Source organism: Rhinolophus ferrumequinum, chromosome 3 (genome assembly GCF_004115265.2).
Source record: "Rhinolophus ferrumequinum isolate MPI-CBG mRhiFer1 chromosome 3, mRhiFer1_v1.p, whole genome shotgun sequence".
Classification (NCBI taxonomy): domain Eukaryota; kingdom Metazoa; phylum Chordata; class Mammalia; order Chiroptera; family Rhinolophidae; genus Rhinolophus; species Rhinolophus ferrumequinum.
In genome coordinates, this window is record NC_046286.1 from 3,346,094 (window position 1) to 3,365,331 (window position 19,238).

Genomic DNA, 19,238 nt, shown 5'->3' on the forward strand with positions numbered 1-19,238 from the left:
TGTCTTTTCCTTCTTAGATTTTATTACTGATGACTATAAATTTGCTTTTAAATGATTAAATGGAACTATTGTATTTTATCACATTTCCTACATTTTTGTTTTGATAGAAAACTGCAATCGAGATTTTGTGTATTTATCCAACCACCGTGCTAAACTCTCTTATTCTTATGTCTTAGACTCTTTTTATTTTCTCTGTAGACAATCATGTCATATAACCTATGAATAATGAAAGCTTGCTTTCTTCCCTTTTTGTCCTTCTAACTTTCTCCTTTCCGTCCTTTTTTTGGTGACTACTGTTAAAAGTCCCCCATTCCCTGTCTAACTAATCCTATGATGCCATTTTCTACTTTACATTATAAAATTTGACTTTCTTAAAGGGTCTGTCTCTTTTTAATTCAATGCCAATAACAGAATTTTAGTTCTTAGCCTTGAAATGCTGGTGACAAAATTCTCAGCCAGATAAGAAGGAAAAAATGTCCTTTCCTGCCCCCAAAGCTGGAAATGTTTTGTTTTGTTTTTTTAAACATAAATCTGTCTTTGTAAATAATCCTCCTAACAAGGATAATTTGTCAAACCCCTAAGGCTTCAAAGACGTTGGACAAGACCTTTTAAAATGACCCTTAATCTGTAAAACATCTGTAATTTGACCATTCATCTTTCTTAATAATTGAGTGCTCTGGTGACAGTTAACATCTCCATCTACAGGAAGGTAAAATTATTTGTGAATATTGTCTGTCCAACCAGAAAAGAATCATTGGCATTTCCCTTTTCTCACACACACACAATAAAATGGCTCTACTGGATTTTTATTAAACAAAGTATGAGAGACTGTTGGATGACTGAACCAAGCAGAATGGAGACGTCAGGAGGGGGATTTCATGCTGAGCTTAAAAATAAGCCCACAAGTTTTTTTTTTTAATTTTAAAAAGTCAGGTAAGATGAATCTCTATTTGGGCCTCAGTGGGAGCCTGCCTACCTCTGGGATCTTTCCCTAGCTAGCTCAAAATTTTGTTGTTAAAGAATTATTTGTATTGAATATGCAGAGCTATTAGAAAGTAAGAAAATATGGGCTTTTATTTTGTTGTTGACTTTTGCCTAGAGGTTTTTGCCAGAAGTCACTGGTGGTATGCGTCCAGGTGGAGCCTTATCTGTGCGTGTAGCAGGTGAATCAGAGCAGGTGATCCCAAACTTGAGTGCATTGGAATCTCCTGGAAGGTTGTTAAAATGCAGGTTCTGGGACCCCATGTCCACAGTTTCTGAGTCAGTGGGTCTGGGTTCAGACCTGAAATTTTGCATTTTTAATGCATTTCCAGGTGATGCTGAAGCTGGTGGTCCAGAGACATTTTGAGAACCACTGATGTAGAAGAGAAAAATTGCACTTCCAGCATATGTCCTATCACTCATTTTTCTGAGTTGATCAAGACGTAACTTTCATCTGACTCGAAATGATTGTGAGAAATGAGACTGAGGTAGAGTATTCCCACCCTGCTGTGGGCACAATGCATAACAGAGGTTCCAACTGGTTGTTTTTCCTCAGTAACAGAGACCCACAACACACCATCCAAGATTTTAACAAAGGAGAAGGAGAAGGAGAAAGAGAAAAAGAGTGGTGGAGAGAAAGAAACATAGGAAAGCTGTGTGATTCTTTTTATTTTTTCTCTCTCTTCTGGATACGTGTATTTTCTCCTTGCTTTTCTTTAGAAGGAAAGTGCTATTGTACAATCTCCAGCTTTCCCAAGAAGTTAATGATTTCTTTTATTTGAGTGTGAGATTTCGTTTCCCTGTGTGAAAGCCAATGTGAACTGTGTGTTGAGGACTTTTGTATCTATATGTATGGGTGAGACTGACTTACAGTTTTCCTTTCTTGTAGTGTCTTTGTCACGTTTTTAGTATAAAGATTATACTAGCCTCATAAAATGAACAGAGGATACATCCTCTTTTTATTTTCTGCAAGAACTTCTGTAGGATTAGAATTACTTTTCCCTTAAGTGTTTGGTACACCTTGCTGGTATAGCAATCAGGGCCTGAGCTTCCTTTGTGGGAAGACACTCAACAATTCAATTCTTTCTGCAGATGATGATTAAAATGAAGGATTCAATGTGACTTAAAAATGAGTTAATTGTTATATGACAACTCTAACCAGCAACTGTTTTCAGAAAGAGCAAAGCCCCTTCCTTTCCATCACCTGCCATTTCCTGAAGGAAGGTCATTCTTTGGCTCAGGGCTCCTTTCCTTATAGATGAGTCTAAGAGGTGGGTGGTGGTGGGCGGTGGGGGGCTCAGAGGAGAAGGCCTCTGGTTTACTTTGGGAGCAAGGGCTCCAGGAGTTCAGTTCATGGAGCGGGATCGGTGTTTTTCAAACTTAAATGTGTATTTGCTAATACACACACAAATATATATTTAACTAAAACAAATGACTTTCCAGGTCGTGGATGCGATGTGGAAGTGGACTCAGGAGCATGACCGGTGCTGGGGATTCCCACGACCCCACATTTTCACATCTGTGATACCTGCAGTTTCAGGTTATTCTGTTCAGGGGCAGATGACGTGCCTCTTTGCCACCTGGCAGTGGAGAAGATTCCAGGGTTAGTCAAGAATCGCATCTGCCGTCAGCTGGCATGGACTTAGACCCTACGCCCCTGTTTCATGCTGTGGCATCTGGAAAAGCCGACAGGGCTGCTGGAAATCCCTCTCCTGCTCCAGGCCCAGAGGTGAGGTGAGTGGGAACTAAACTGAGAAGCCATCAGAGTTGGATCAAGAGCAGAGAAACTACCCTTGAGAGGAAAATGCTGGCGCGGTTACACTGCCCCTCTCCCGCAACCTTCTTCCAACTCTGCCCGCCGCCCCTCTCTCCACTCTGCACCCCCTCTCCCTTCCTTGGTCCACCTCTGCCCCCCACCCCATCTTACTTACAGGGGAATAACTCGCCGCGTAGCAGCTGCTCAGGGGCTGTGAGCGGCGGGACGTTTACAAGAAGCCAGGAGAGTGGGAGTCGTGTCGCGGGGACGCTCAGTCCAGGTATTTCTGGGTCTGGGGGCCCAGCGCCGCGCAGGTGGGAGAGGGGCTGGGGGTGAGTCTGGAGCGGACGAAGGGGAGCGCAGGGTCGCAGCTCTGGGCGCGGGGACCGCGCGCACTGGAGGGAAGAACCTCGGGCGGGGCCTAAGGGCTGGGCATCTCGGGCCACCGCGGGGCCGCCCTAAGGGACTTGGGGGAACTGGCTCCTCCCTGGGAGCAGGGAGAATTACCCAAGAGCTTTTAGAGCAGTGTTGGGCGGTGTTCCCTCGCCCCACCGCGCCCAGCCCTGATTGGCGTCCAGTCGGACCAATCATAGCCTCCAGCCCTGAGGTGGGTGGATCCCGCGGGGCAGATTCCCCAGGGCGCCGGATCCCCAGGGTGCCTGCTCCCTAAGGCACCAGACCCGCTGGCGTGACGCATGGCCAGTCCTGCTTTTCTGACGGCTGTCGCTGAAATGCCTGGGCCTGGAGACCTGGACAGAAGTGGACACTGAGGCTCGAAACCCCAGACTCAATGGGAGATGCCCATTGTGCAGAGTCCCGGGGCGCCTGCCTGGAGGAAGAGGGCGTCCGGAGGCTCTGCAAATACATGAAGAACGCGCAGGAAACGCAATTGCAGGGTGAAATTTGGGACGGTTATTGTGTCCCGCAACGATCACCCAGCTGGGGTGGTGAGGAAGGGATTCTTCTCTCGTTCCCTGGGGTGTGATGAGGTGGGAGAGAGCAGTGAGAATGGGTCTCGTCCCTGACGAGGGAGGGGGGGGGATCTCTTTAGATCTTTAGAACCTTTACCTGTGGGAGGTGGACTCTGAGTGCTCTTGTTCTGGAAGGATCATTAAAGGAGTCCAGGTCCTTGGGGAGGGTCCCAGGAGAATACTTCGGGTGGTGCGTTTATTCCTTCAGTTCTCACAGCGTTTGTTTGGATATATAACTCGTTCCTTTTAACCTGAGGTAGCCTCAGTTTGTGCAACAGCCGTTTTCTGTCTCAGACACCACCCTCTGGGCCCCACACCCGAGTCCCTCAGCCTGTAATGGGCTACAGAAGGATACGGAGGGAAGGGCATCTCCTCTCAGACCGGGGAAATAAATCAGAAGCCATCCAGGGAGCCTTTTAAGCAGGACCAGGTTCCAGCCTAGAGAAAACCATAAGTCACCTCCTCCTCTCCCCTTCCCAAAGCCATCTTCCTTACTCTTCCTCGGTGCTCTGGTTATTGGAGTGGACTTTGGATAATATAAATGAAAACCTTGAGTAGAAAGGGAGTGAGGATACGAGGCGTCTTCAGCTTGATTTGTAGTTTCCCCACTCTAAGTAGGTAAGACACACAATATCCCACCCCTCCACGCTCTGGCCAGAGATGGTACCTCACAGGTGTGCTGCGGAGACTGAAGGGAGTATGACCAGCAGGCAGGCAGGTCTCAGCCTGGAGGCAGTAGAAGTGGCCAAGAAACCAAAACGTAGGGGGCCAGCCCATTCAAGTGAGTTCCTCCTGCTGCTTGGGTCAGAGGAGGTGAGGCAAGGGCCTGGTAAAAACTCACTCTGGTGGTCAGTTTGAGAATCAGTCAAGGTGCAGAACTGCAAAATCAGCAGTTCAGGTTTTTCAGGAGTTCTAGTGCCCAATATCAGGCTTCTGCCAGGGCTGGTCAGTCCCGGTGGGCTGAGCTCCATGTGCCTGGTGTGCATTCGGACCTCCCCTGCTTGTTCCTAGGGGCTGGGGAAGCTGAGCCAGGAGCCTGGCGAGTGACCACAAGGGCACCCAGCACCTGAGAAGCGGTTCCCTTCTCTCCAAGAACACTGTTGCATTTCCCATAATTTTCCCCAGTGATTCAATGGGAGGAAACCAGGTCCCAGGCTTGATTAAAAACAAACGAACAGAAAAACTCTAGGTGAGCATGTATGTGTGTGTAAATGGTGTTACACAATTCTGATTGGTTCAAAAGGCCTATCTACCCCAGGTGTATGTGAGGAGCAAATTTGGAGTCAAGATTTTTGCCTTCACTGTCTTGAAATCATGCAGAATAAGCAAGTGAAGTACAGATGAGCCACGAGGGAGAGGGTCCCTGTTGGTACAGTGCTTTGCAGTAAGTCAGTATTTCTTTACATGACTTTTATAAGTTTAGAACATTCTAATCCTAAGACAGATAAGAACTGGCACTTCGCCATGAGGTTGTCACTTGAATGAAATTTTAAAAATGTCAGTATTTCTTGCCAGTGCCAAGGAGCCATTTGTTTTTTACAATTTGTATCAGCAAAGGAAGCATCAAGGTCATCAGAAGAAAAATTTTCAGCATTCCAGCTTCTCTGCCAAGGAATTATCTGAATCCCAACTATTGTAACATAAGCCCAAACTCCCCTGTTTCTGATGCCACAGGTCACCCACATTACAAGGTTATTCAACCTGGAGCATTATTGACATTTGAAGTTGATAATCCTTCATTGTAGGGGGCTGTCCTCTGCATTGTAGGACGTTTAGCAGCATTTCCTACTTCTATCCACTAGATGTCAGTAGCACCAACCCCTCAGTTGTGACAACCCCAAACGTCTCCAGATACTGCCGGATGCTCCCTGGGAGCCAAACCGGTTCAGGATTATTGGGCTCACCAGAAATATACATGCAAGACAAGGACACAAAGCTGTGACCAAGGGCCGCTTCACGGACACATCTTGGATTGTCCTTTACTGTGGTACTCAGAAACGATCTTATTCCTAGGTCAAAGTACCATAATTGTATTTGGGGTAGGTAAGTAGTATGCCGTTCTTTTGTAAAGTGGGAGAAAAATGATTGTGAAGGGAAGGTGGGAATAGAGAACTGTGAGAGCAGTCGTAAGTAAAAAACTCTTAAAACAACAAGCATTTGATTAAGCACATCACTTTAAAATGTGTGTGCATGGATGTTGGAGGTCTAGATTCTTTTAAAACTTTCTGTACCTATGTATTCCTTGGAAAGTTTTCTGATACCCCCAAAAATACAGGAACCCCAGTTTGAAGACTACTCCTCTTGTGGACTGGTACAAACTGCTACAAACATGGTGGATAAAGCAGAGAAAATAAGTTATATGTGCGAAGCAGGAACCTCTGCTTTTTCTCTAAGGTGAAACAAAGTTATCAATTCCCTAGTTAGATCATTTCCATATCCTGAGCATTTAGAGAGATTCAACACATATTATCTAACACACATATGGGAATGATTCCTCCCTCGATATTAAGTGGAATGTGAAAGCAACCTCAGCATTTAGAAACTGTAAGTGTTTTGTGAATTGTTGTGACAGTCCAATGCATATTATTAGTGTATCTTTGAATTCCCATAGAAAAGTGTCAGCTGTGTTATTAACCAGATTTAAATATTTTACAGTATCATCAGCAGAAGGTGACACAAGGACTGTTAGAAATGTCAGCTCCTCTCCTTACCGTGTTTATATTATAATTGTCCACGCAGTCACGAGAGTCATTAAAAATGTTAGCAGACATCTGAGAAGAGAAACATGCTCAGGCGCACAACAATCTGGGCAGAAGCTACCAGTCTTAGGTCTCAAAGTCAGTTAGCAACCTTAGAAATTACATTAGGTTAATATTAAAGAAAAATATAATCATCACCGATATTAAGAATTTGTCGAGAAATACGATACCTTAACTTTTAGCAGATACTGTAAGTGGAGTAACGAGGATCGCACATCATTTACAATATTGAATGTTGAAGTCGTATTTCAATTTATTGGACCAACCATGACTACATTTACGCACTCTTAGACATTAAGGAATAAAAAAATAGTCTGCTGTGTAAGGTAAGTGGATGAAATTCAAGATACTCCATTTAATCTGGCGCTTCAGTTTTAAAAGATGGGGCCTGCCAAAACTTGTAACAAGATGTCCAATAGGTAAATGTATTAGCAAACTGGTATATTCATACAATGGAATATTCAGCAGTTTTTAAAAACGAGCTATCAAGCCATGGAAAGACATGAAGGAATCTTAAATGCTATTACTAAGTAAAAGAAGCCATCTGAAAAGGCTACATTACAACTATATAACATTCTAGAAAAGGCAAAACTATGGAGATAGTGATTGCCAGGCATTCACAGGGAAAGAGGGAGGCAGGGATGAACAGATGCAGCTCAGGGCATTTTTAGGGTCTGTATGATATTCTGGATGATACTGCAATGTGAATACATGTCATTACACATTTGTTAAAACCCATAGAATATACAACACAGTGTGAACCCTGATGTAAATGATGACCTTTAGTTAATAATAATGTATCAATATTGGCTCATCAATAGAAACAAATGTACCACATTGATGCAAGATGCTACTGGAGGAAACCGAGGGAAGGGAAGGGAAGGAAGGGTGGAGGCGAGGCATATGAGAACTGTGCTCCACTCAAGTTTTCCGTAAACCTAAAACTGCTCAAAAAAAATATTTTTAATGGGGGCATGATTTTATAAAAACAAATGCAATGATTTTATTTTTTCATACACGGTGAAATCAGAGCAGGGACGTTTTAAACTCAAAACACAAAACAATTTGATTTATGGAACTGTTTACCCACATCAGGAACATTAAATAAACGCAGATTAAAATTAAGTTCTCTTGAATTTATTCTACTGAGTAATCCTCTAAGCACTGGTTTAAATTCTTAGTGCAAAAAGATTTTTAGTCTTTTTATGACCACTAATTAATGGTCTACAGTCAAGTTGCATATCTTTGATTTTTATTTTATAACTTAGCAGAGACACTGAGACCATAAAACCAGAATTATATTTTCCCCTTGATCATGCAAAAATGTTTTAGAGACAGAAGGTATTTTTATTAGAAAACAAGGCACTGTGTAAGCATTAATAACATTTTTATATGGGTTTGTACTTTTTCATCTTACACTTGTCACAGTACAATATTTACTTTTAAACCAAGGTTTTATAATAAATATATACTTTTTAAACTTAAAAAGCAATGTTTCCGAGTAGAAAAATCATTAAAAGATTCCATCCTCTGAAGACTAACTTCCTTAACGTACTTAACCTAATTGTGTAAGTTACAGATTGGAATTTTCCTCTGTGTTCTCTTAAATACAGGGTGCAGGGGAACCCAGGTTCACAGATCCTGTATTTTGATTTTATCCCAACCTGGAATTTTTCTTATGTCATGAACATTTAAAGCATTAAGAATATTGGTTTAATTTTTTCCCCCCAGGTATATTTGAGACGCCTGTCTTGGATTCATACAAATTAATAATAATCTCTTGAAATCAATAAAAACAGGGGCTCTGTTGAACATGAGACATTAGTTTTTACTTTCCAATGTCCTCCAGATGAAGGCCGCACCCTAATTTAGTGGCACCTCCAGTAGGAGGCGCCTTTCCTTTGATATCCATAGTGTAGTCATTCCAGTCCTCCAGAAACAGGCAGGCCTTTACATTTCTTACTCTGGAGACCAGAAATATATTCTTAAGTCCCTAAAGAAAAGAAACCTTGTAATTAAATGAATAACATCCCAATAATACTATTTTAGGGAATCTATAGAGAGTTTCACAGGCCTGTTTCTTATGGGATTTCTCAATACAGGTAAACATCATCAAACCAAAAGGGAATCCTGTAACAAGAGTTCTACAGAGAGCCAATACATTACAGAGCAAGTACTATAATAGAAAAAATACAAGGTGTGGGGACAGAGCCCCAGAAAGCAGTTTCCAGGCTCTCGGCCTCACATAGAAAGGTGTTCCTTTTTGGCCTCACCATGTCCTGCGTTCTTATGTGGGGAGCAGGACCAGAGACCCCGCAGGCCACCCCACACGACACATGGCGAAGTCGGCAGGATCCCCGCATGACACAAGGTAATCCATAAAAATTAAGTGATTAATTCTTATTGGTATGAGTCAGGTTAAGAACAACTTTCTGGAGAAAGAGACATCTGAATGGAATTTTGAGAGATATAACTTGGAATTTTCCAAGTAGGCAGAAGGGAGAGACATTCCAGGCAGAAAAAAGCATATGAATGTAAAGGCAGGGAGCCATGAATCAGCATGTTTTTTGTAAAGAGCCATGATCAGATCAGCTTACTGGAGAATAAAGTGAAACGTGGAGAAGTGGGAAGTGGGCAGTGGTAAACTCAAGCCATGCCTCACGCGCTATGTTAGAGATTTGACATTTATTATAAAGCAAGTAAAATTACCAAAGTTTTGACTGACGGCATCAGAAATAGTAATGAAGATGAGAGAATATACTTAAGACTGCCTGGGCGGTGGGGTTTCCACTAAGTATAGAGTAACAAAATGAAGGGGTGGAGAGAGGTGGGAGTCTAGCTCTGGTGAGGCTCAAGTTTCTGGTTCAGGGCCTAAGTGCCAGGAAGTCATTAAAATCTGTTGGCCTCGCTTGCACTTTGAGAGGATCTTTATGCACACACGATTCTGTGACATCGTACATGGGTCATTAGAAAAAAATCAATACACTGATTTATGTAGATATTTGAAATGTTAACATCATAAAATTTCAAAAACTCCCATTCATTACCATTGCCTCCGATCCCATCAAAAATGTTTTTAAGTATCACACAGTAACAGATATAAGCTCCTCAAGTGAAAATTCTAATTTTCACTTGAAAGCTTAAATTTTATCATTAGCAGCAGATACAATCAGTTGTTTTCCTTGAAGAGACAGTCTCACTACATTCATTTTCAAGAAAACGCCTGCCAAATACCTGAGTCTGAATAACCAGTTTTCTATCAGTTGTTTGTTTTGCAAAATGACAAAATGTATTTCAGGAAAAAAGTAACTATTGTAGTTCCACTTGCAATTCAAAGTGTTTTTGCTAGCGACCACCCCCACAGAAGTGCTTTCTGGGTACTTCTCATTTCATCACAGAATATTTCTTTAAATGTACTCAAGAGTTGAGATTTAAGAAAACCATTGGTTTTTAGTGCTTCATCAAGGACATTCTCTAGTGAAACTGAGTCTCTAAAACCCGTGAGTATGAGGTGGGAAAGAATATGACCACTGACCAAGTTTGATGGCACTGCCTTGATCTGCGCTAAGGCACCAGTCGTGTAACCCGCCATTGTTGGTGCACCATCAGTACCAATGTCAACACAGGAGTTGAGGAGAAACCAGGAGATCCAGAAAAGGTTATACAACACTGTGAATGTTTCGGCAGCCCGGTATGTGTGTTGCCAAGCACCCTCACAGAAGAAGATCTTCGACGATTAGTTGGTGCTAATGCCAGATGAGTGCAAGCAAACAGCACGTCCAGGCGTATGTAGAGATGGGGCCACTTGTAAGGGAAAGGACACTTCTTCAGATGCGACATTAACTCAGTCTTTGTGTTTGCACTTACACCTTTAATCTGACAAGTTACTGTATTGTTGGAAAGTGGCTCTCCTATCCTGATTTCTCACCCAGCAGGCATTCAGCAGTAACTGTGTAAGACTTTATTAGTTTCTCTGCTATTGTGTGAGCTTCTCCAAACAATGCAATATGGTAACTTCTCCTGTAGGAGGCTTTTAAAGAATTTGTCACGTCTACATATAAAATATTTAATTCTTTTTTCTCTGAACCCTGAATGATTGGATCCAAAATGATGCTGCAACTTAATTGGAACCATATTACCTTTTAAAAATGTTCTCTTGCAGAAGACACAATAAGATAAATTATTAACATCTTTAAAGTTGAAGGAAAAATAGCTTTTTACATTTTTTTCAAATTTCAAGTTTTGCCCAATTTCTTTGGTATATATTTCTTCTTTCCATGAGTTAGAGAACTTGCTGATACATCAGTTTCATCTTTTTCAGTCAAGCACAGGCAACGTAGACGTGGGTTGACAAAATGTGTCTCTGATTTCCCCTTTTTAAGCCAACAAGCCATCCTTAAATACAAGAAAATGTATTATGAAAAAATTAGATTTTAATTTTTCAAAATTTGTAAAATTTGTAAAATTTCAAAAATTAAAAATGTGTTTAAAATATTCTAATATTGTTTGCAGAGATAAAGTTAATTCTTGTGTTTTTGTATAGAAGCAGGAAAACTTTGAGATTCAAAAATAATTATTTCTCAGAAGATAATGAGATTACAGAGACTATAGCAGATATAATGAAGAGAGCTGATTAGAGTACAGTAGAAGTACTGAGAACAAACCAAGTGAATTTCTGAAAAATGTATATACAAGTATTTATGCCCTAAATTCACTACCTTAGAAAATTCTAGACAATTCAATACACAGCACACAATCCACTAATTGCTAGAGCAATGATGTCATCACATGTCATTGTAGCCTTTGGAGAACTCTCCTGTCCACTCATGGAAATGAATCTTAGTATTATAAATAGTTTTGACCTTGTGGGACCTCTGAAAGGATCCCAGGGAGCTCTCTTCCCCAGGGGTCCTCTGACCACACTTTGAGAACTGCTGGACACGTCCGTTAACGGTGCTAAGAAAATTGTCTATCTCCAATGGGGCGGGGGATCAGATCCCTCTCTCACACCATCACAAACATAATTTCAAATGACTTAAAGGTCTAAATGTGAAAAAGCAAAGCTGTTGGAAGAAAGTGTAGAAAAATAACTATTATCTGAGTAGGCAGCCTGACAATACCAAGTGCTGATGGAGAGATGTGGAGAAATGGGACACATTCTTACATATACTCTTGGTGGAAAGATTAATCAGTTTCCCTGCTTATTTCAACTACTTATTTCACATATGCAATGTTGAATAAATTTGAAAGTGCAAATAACCTACAACCCAACAATTCTATTTATATGCCCCAGAACCCTAAGAATCCCTCATCTATGTGCATGAGGAAGTATGCATAAGAGATGTTTGTTGCAGCTTGTTTATATTTATAGTCAAGGGATGTCCATCAGTGGATAAACAAGTAAATAAAATTATGTTGTATTAATACAATATAATATTGTACAACCATAAACTAAACGTACATATTTTACAAAGACAATTCTCAAAACGTAATGAATGATAGACACTAACTTCAAGCAAGTAATTGCATTGAGGAGGGAAAAGAGACATGCAAACAGACAACTGTATTTGAATAGTGGGTACATGGCTATTTTTCCCAGTATTTTCTGTGTTAGAAATGTTTAATATTAATGTAACCACATAAAATGTACTCCAGATCTTTTGTACTGCCAATTAAGAGATATCTGTTTTTCTGATCAAACTTATCTCAGAATCCATTTACAGATAATAGTATAAATTTTAATTGATTCTGTTGAGTTCTAACAGAATCAGGTATTATCAATTATGGCTAGTTCTTCGAGCAAATAACAACTGACTTTGTTCCTATGCTTAGTATTTTAAAAAATCCATTAGTTTGCCAATCTCTCTAGGATTTTTAAATTTATTTTATTGTTAAATATTTTAAATGGACAGAATCCATTACCCAAGTACCCAGATTTATTAAATCTTAATATATTGCCTTATTTATTTCAAATCTTTTTAAAATAAATCAGACTGGAGGATCCGATATGGCGGAGTAGATACACGCTGTGCTTGCCTCCTCCCGTGACCACATTAAAATTACAACTAAATTATAGAACAATCAACCTGGAGAACCATCTGAAGCCTGGCTGAACAGAAGTTTTATAACTAAGGATATAAAGAAGAAGCCACAATGAGACTGACTTGCACATTTGGATTCGACTGCTACAAACTAAACCCATCAAAAACAAAGAATACATAGATGCCCCTGAACACTTCCGTGTCCTTTCCTCCTCCCCCAGATGTAACTGCCCAGCATACAGTCAGTTTTATCATTACCAGGCATGTTTTTATCACCTTTACTGAACACTTGTGAATCCGAACACATGATAGAGTATCATTTTACGGAGTGTTAAGTTTTATAAAATGTTATGTGTATCTCCTACAATTTTTGTTCCTTCAACGTTATATTTTTTAGTTATATGCATGTTGATAAATGTAGCGCTAGTTCATTCATTTAAAGGGCTGTAATGTGTACTGTTGTATGACTTTACCACAATTTATTAATCCTTTTCAATGTTGATGAACTTTAGGCTGGTTTCTGGATGGTTTAATTTTTTTGCCCATTGTTGGACTTTCTTTTCTTTGATTGCATTAGCTTTTGCTGCAGTGAACAATTATGTACATGTTGATTTGGGCGTATTTGTGGGAGTTTCATTAGGTTCATTTTTTGTTAGAAATTTTTCTCACACTTCAAAAACAATTTAGAAACTAGTATTATCAACAATGAAGAAACACTAATCTCAACTTCAGCAATTCTTTTAGTGCTTTCCATTTTTTTCTATTAACTTCAAGTAAAAATTAATCTTTCATCCCATTTAATTCTATCTATTTGTATCTATATTCCTACTTATATTTAGGTTGGATAATAGTCATCTTATTAAACAATAATTTCATAATACTTGTTTCTCAGTGGAGAAATGAAAAATAATTATTCCCTCTTATCTTTATACTTGCCCTATATTGCTTGAATTTTTTATAACAAATAGGTATCAGTTTTTATAAAAATACTAGATTGTTTTAAAAATTAAATCCAATAGTTTGAATGAGCATATATCACATTGTGACTAACTAGGCAGAGCTCCTAAGTGGCGGAAAGAAAGGGGAAATTGGAAATTCAAAAGAAGAGAGAAAAGGTAGGAATTTTCTGGGCTATGGAACCAACAGCTATTTAAAAATCCTCTTCCCATGCTTCTCCAAAAATTCTAGGAAAATAGATAAGAAAAGAATCCTAGGAATTCCTAGTAACTGATCTGGAAAGGCAGGGCTTGAATAGTTTCTAGATAGCAAAGAGAGGCTTATTACTTTAAAAAAACAACAACAACAACCCTGTAATAACTTGTTCTGAAAAAGAATAATCACACATAATTTGTTACATATTAAAATAACTACCCTTAAGTAGTGGTGTGGCCTTGCACAAGCTTTTTCTAGTTTCTCTAAGCTCTAAGCTTCTTCTCTATGATAGAAGGGTATAAGACCATGTCTGAGGTGTCTTCCAGATATACGAGGTCAGATGATTAAGTTCGCGAACTCGTCCTAGGAAAAGTGCTACATACCTCATTGCTGAATATCACTACGGTCACCTTCGAAGTACTCCCCTTGGGAAGCTATGTACCTATACCAGCGCCTAGTCCACCCTCAAAGCTATTTTCAAACTTTTTCTGCAATGGCCATCAGAGCTGTCATTGTATTACCCTTGATGTCCTGAATGTCATCAAAATGTCTTTCTTTCAATATTTCCTTTCTCTTCGGGTAAAGAAAGAAGTCACTGGGGGCCAGATCAGGTGAGTAGGGAGGGTTTTCCAATACAGTTATTTGTTTACTGGCTAAAAACTCCCTCACAGACAGTGCCGTGTGAGCTGGTGCATTGTCATGATGCAAGAGCCATGAATTGTTGGTGAAAAGTTCAGGTCGTCTAACTTTTTCATGCAGCCTTTTCAGCACTTCCAAATAGTAAACTTGGTTAACTGTTTGTCCAGTTGGTACAAATTCATAATGAATAATCCCTCTGGTATCAAAAAAGGTTAGCAGCATCGTCGCAACAAGTTCACGAACTTAATGGTCAGACTTATAAATCAGATGGCTCCATTGGTTTGCTTAAAGGATAATTTTGGCCATTTGTGAAAAGCTTGTTTCACCAAAATAATAATTCACCGAATGTTGATTGGTTTTAACTTTATGAAATGGTTTGTCACAGGCAGAGTTCCTTTAAACACTGGGGTTTTCAACCATTTAAAAGACATTCTCCAATATGCACTATGAGCCTCAGGCTGTTCATGGTGCCGAGATACAAGTGGGAACGACACAGGTGCAATCTCTTTCCAAAGCTTCTGGTCCAATTAATATTATTTAAAATATGATTCAAGGCTTTTAGGAACACAGCCAATCCATAAAGTAATAAAGAGAAATGTTTCCAATATCAAATCACTGACAGAAATAAATTAATGTATAAAAAACTAAATTATAAACTTATTTTTTAAGTACACAAAGAAAACAAACATACACTGTATAATCCTTGAGTAAAATCACTGGTAAATTGTGGCCTATAGATGTCAGCAAAGACCCAATCGAGGGCAGGAAAACATTTGCCAGGGGAAGTATGTTTAAATTTCTATCTTGTCATTCTTTCCCCCTCTGTGTATTCAGTTTTGTCTTGTGTTCTCTCCCTCAAAATAGCTTATAACATGCATCCAAAGCAAATGTTTCCTATTATTTGATTAATTTACTGAATATATTTGTTTGCTGAATTTTATTCAGTTCATTTACCAGTTCTGGTAGTGTGGGTTCGCTCTTATTTTCCTCTTCTCTAAAATACTTTTTGTCTGTAGCATAAAACTTAGTGCTTGATGATCTGCAGGCACGAACTCTTTTCTAAAGCCCTGGTTTCCACATGGGGTGTGCGCTGCAGGGAGTGCACAAAAGATCCTTCGGGGAGAAAACAGTAGAATTTCCATTTATATTTATTTGGCAACTTTTAAACTTTCTATTTGGTGCATTATAGTGTGTACAATCAAATCATATTACTAGTACCTGTGCATAATTTATGATAATTTATAAATAAACAAACATATGCATACAAGGGCTCAAATATTTTTTACTGAGAGAGCTTAGTCTGTTCGAGCTGCTATAACAAAATGCCAGAGACTGGGTGGCTTACAAACCACAGGAATTTATTGCTCACAGTTCTGAAGGCTGAGAAGTCCAAGATCAGGGTGCCGACAGGGTCTCACTCTGGTGCAGACTCTTCCTCGTTCTTAGCTGACACCTTCTCACTGTGTCTTCACATGGTGGAAGGGGAGAGGGAGATCTGCAGCGTCTCTTTTATAAGGGCACTAATCCCATTTGTGAGGGCTCCACCCTCATCACCTAAGCACCGCCCAAAGAACTCACCTCCTAATCCCATCTCATTAGGCATTAGGGTTTCAACATATGAATTTCAGGGGGAGAGACACAAATATTTACACCACAGCAAGGGCTTTACGTTTTTTTGGAAAAGTTTGAACACCCCGGTTCAAATGTGTGTTTAGTCTTGTCTACATAACTGGAATAATACTCTTCCAGAGAGTGGGGGGTCTTGCCTCCTTACTCTGTCCAAAGGACCTTGTACTTATAGATGTTAATAAATATGATGTATTCATTACATATGATTAATACAGACGATGTACGTATTGAACTCCACTGACATACAGTTCAGTTCTTCAGACCATCAACCTCGTGGCCACTCTTTGCACACACTTTGGAAACATTTTCATGAAAGCTAAGAATGTCTTTGAAATTTTTAATTAAAAATTAAAACTAAAAGGGAAAACAAAGATGCTTTCCTTTGCACCAGCAGAAAAAAGTCTTAGTGAAAAATAAACTTGAATAGTAAATGTAAAAGGCACAAACTTCTAGTTATAAAATAAGTAAGTCCTGGGGATGCAATGTACAGCATGGTGACTACAGTTAATAATACTGTATTGTATATTTGAAAGTTGTTAAGAGATCTTAAAAATTCTCATCACAAGAAAGAAATTGTAACTGTGTGTGGTGACAGATATTAATTAGACTTATTGTGGTGATCATTTTGCAATATATACAAATATCAAATCACTGTGTTATACACCTGAAACCAATATAATGTTGTATGTCAATTATACCTCAATAAAAACGTAGTAAATGTAGAAGTAATGCTGAGAGACAGTAGAGCAACTGGGAAGTATTAGATAAAGTCATCACTGGCATCCTCGAACTGAAGAAATGTCCAATTGCCTCAATTAATTCAGATTTGGTATCATTTTTCATTGACAAGAATAATTCGTAATTAATCCAGCTTGCTTACCCATGCTCCTTAAACCTGGGTGTGTATAAGAAGTACCAGGAAATAGGCTTAAACACAAATTCTCAGCTTCCAGCCCCAGGGATTCTAGTTCAGCAGGACTAGGGGAACCCAGAAATCAGCATTTTCAAGTACTCCAGAATATTCTAACGCTGTTATCTATGCCACAACTTTGAGGTAAAAGTCCTGACAAGCAGGTTTTGTCTTGCCAGCAGCCATGAGAATTTGATCAAAGAGACAGATCTAAGAGCACATCTACCAGATCATTACTGTAGCCATCCCTTATTGCCAAATGTGATCAGAAGCAATGGTCCATGTTCTTCCTTTGGAAGCGATCACATTCCCAACTAAAATGGTCCAGATCCCTCAGGATTCGGTATAGACTGTGATCCTGATACCCAGGCCCGTCACTGCTCCTTCATGATGTTTCATGATGTTTGCTTGATAAACATTGTTCAGTGCCAAGCCTCTTTGCCTCTTGATCCACACTAGGTAACCTGGCTGCTCTTCTTTTCCCCGTTAGGTGGACCATCTTCTGGCTCTCCTGTCATCCCCAACAGATGTGCACATGAGGAATCCTGGAGCAAGGTGAGATGCCCCAGTGTGAAAACAGTGGAAACTTGCCTCTCCTAATAAAATATGCCCTAAATCCCTCCCCAAAATGCCCTTCCCCTATATTTTCTCTTTCAGAGGATTAAACCACTGTTCACTCAACTGTCCAAACCAAATAATTGGGTCCAATCAGTTTTCAAGTCTTATCAGGTCTCTTGCTTTGGGTCATTCGATTGATTTTATCTCCTTTGCTTCTAAATAGTGGCATACATGAGTGCTGAGTAGAGTAGTGGGTTCAAAATTAGAGAAATTGATTTTGAAGGTTTCTTTTTGTAGGTACAATAAAAGCCATGATAAATTAGAGGAGAGAAAATAGAGGAAAAGTAGTATTAAGTTAAAAAAAAAAATGTCCCTGAAAGTACTTTGGAAAATTCAAAGCATTACACAAATATAATGTTTTATTATTAACTATGATTTTATTTTTGTTCCAAATCTGTCCAGAGAAACTGGATACAATTGACAGAATTTTAAGGCTTTGGTCAAAGTATATTATGTGGTCTTTTAGTTACTATTTGTTTATTTACAGTGAAAGTCCAGCAACAAAGAGGAAGTTATTTTATAGAGAAAAAAAGAACTGCAATGCCCACTCTTCACAACTCAACTGGGGTCTTGGGTTCAGATTAACATCCACACTCAAAAGACAGTAATGAATAATGGACCGGAACCTGGAACCCAGTTTGCTTAGCTTTGTAGAAGAACATAGGACACGAAACATAGCTTGTTGGCCCGACAGCACTAAACACATCTTCACAGGAGGCTTTACAATAGTCTCAATGTTGCTTCTCAACCCTCTTATCTCATGGGAATATGCTTGGTTGTAACAGACCAGACCGCAAGGGTAGATGGGAGCCTTCCTAAGATAGGAAAACCTCACACAGGACAGAAACCACTTCTTGTAGCAGCCTGTGAGTGTGAATTTGAAGCCAAGCTCATATTCAGATTCAGAGACACCATACACGGAATCCAAGGTCGGTGTTTCCCAACAGGTTTTTATACAGTCCTTGTTGCATAAGCCCACAAACTCGAATGCCTACCCAGTCTCACCCATGCAGACGGAGTTCACCAAACATGTCATTTCTACAATTTCAAATGTTGCTTTGTAATGCAGCTGACATTCCACATTTATCTAAACAGTATATTCCAAAGAAACTCTAAGGATAAGGTAAACTCGAGTTCGTCTTTCCATGAGAAAACTTTGGTTTAAAATTGCTGTTAACCCTTGGGCCCATCAACAAACCTGATTTGTTCCTACCCAAGAGCTCGGTCCACTTAAGGCACCACCTGCTGATAGCTCTTCAGTGATAGTAACTACTGAGCATTGCGGAGAGGAAAAGTCGGAATGGGTGCCTATAAAGAGAAAAACTATCTTTTTTTTAACCTTCAAATATAGAGCACAACCAATTCAACAAGCGTTTGCTATATGTCTAGTGCCAAACATTGCCACACAGGAAGGTTCAGCTGCCATCCTGGTCAAGATCAGCTGAGGAGCGGATGGGAGGAGAGACCAGTGAGAAGACAGGAAGAAACAGGAGCAGCTGGGGACGGCTGCAGCAAACTGCTCTGAGGGTACTGAATACCGTAGCTAATCTGAAAGAATTCATAAGTCCTAAATTAGAGAAAAGAAAGACACAGCCTAATACATCTTAGAGACCCCAAGGTTAATACCAGCAAGCAGTGTAATGTGGCCCCACCACACAGCCTCCCTGAAAACTAGCCAATATCTTCCTGGAAAGAACCCGCTGAACGCATTTCTCCTGGATTCTGTGAAGTAAAACACCCCTCACAGTGTCCCCAGTGTGGGCTCAACGGAGGACGCAGTAA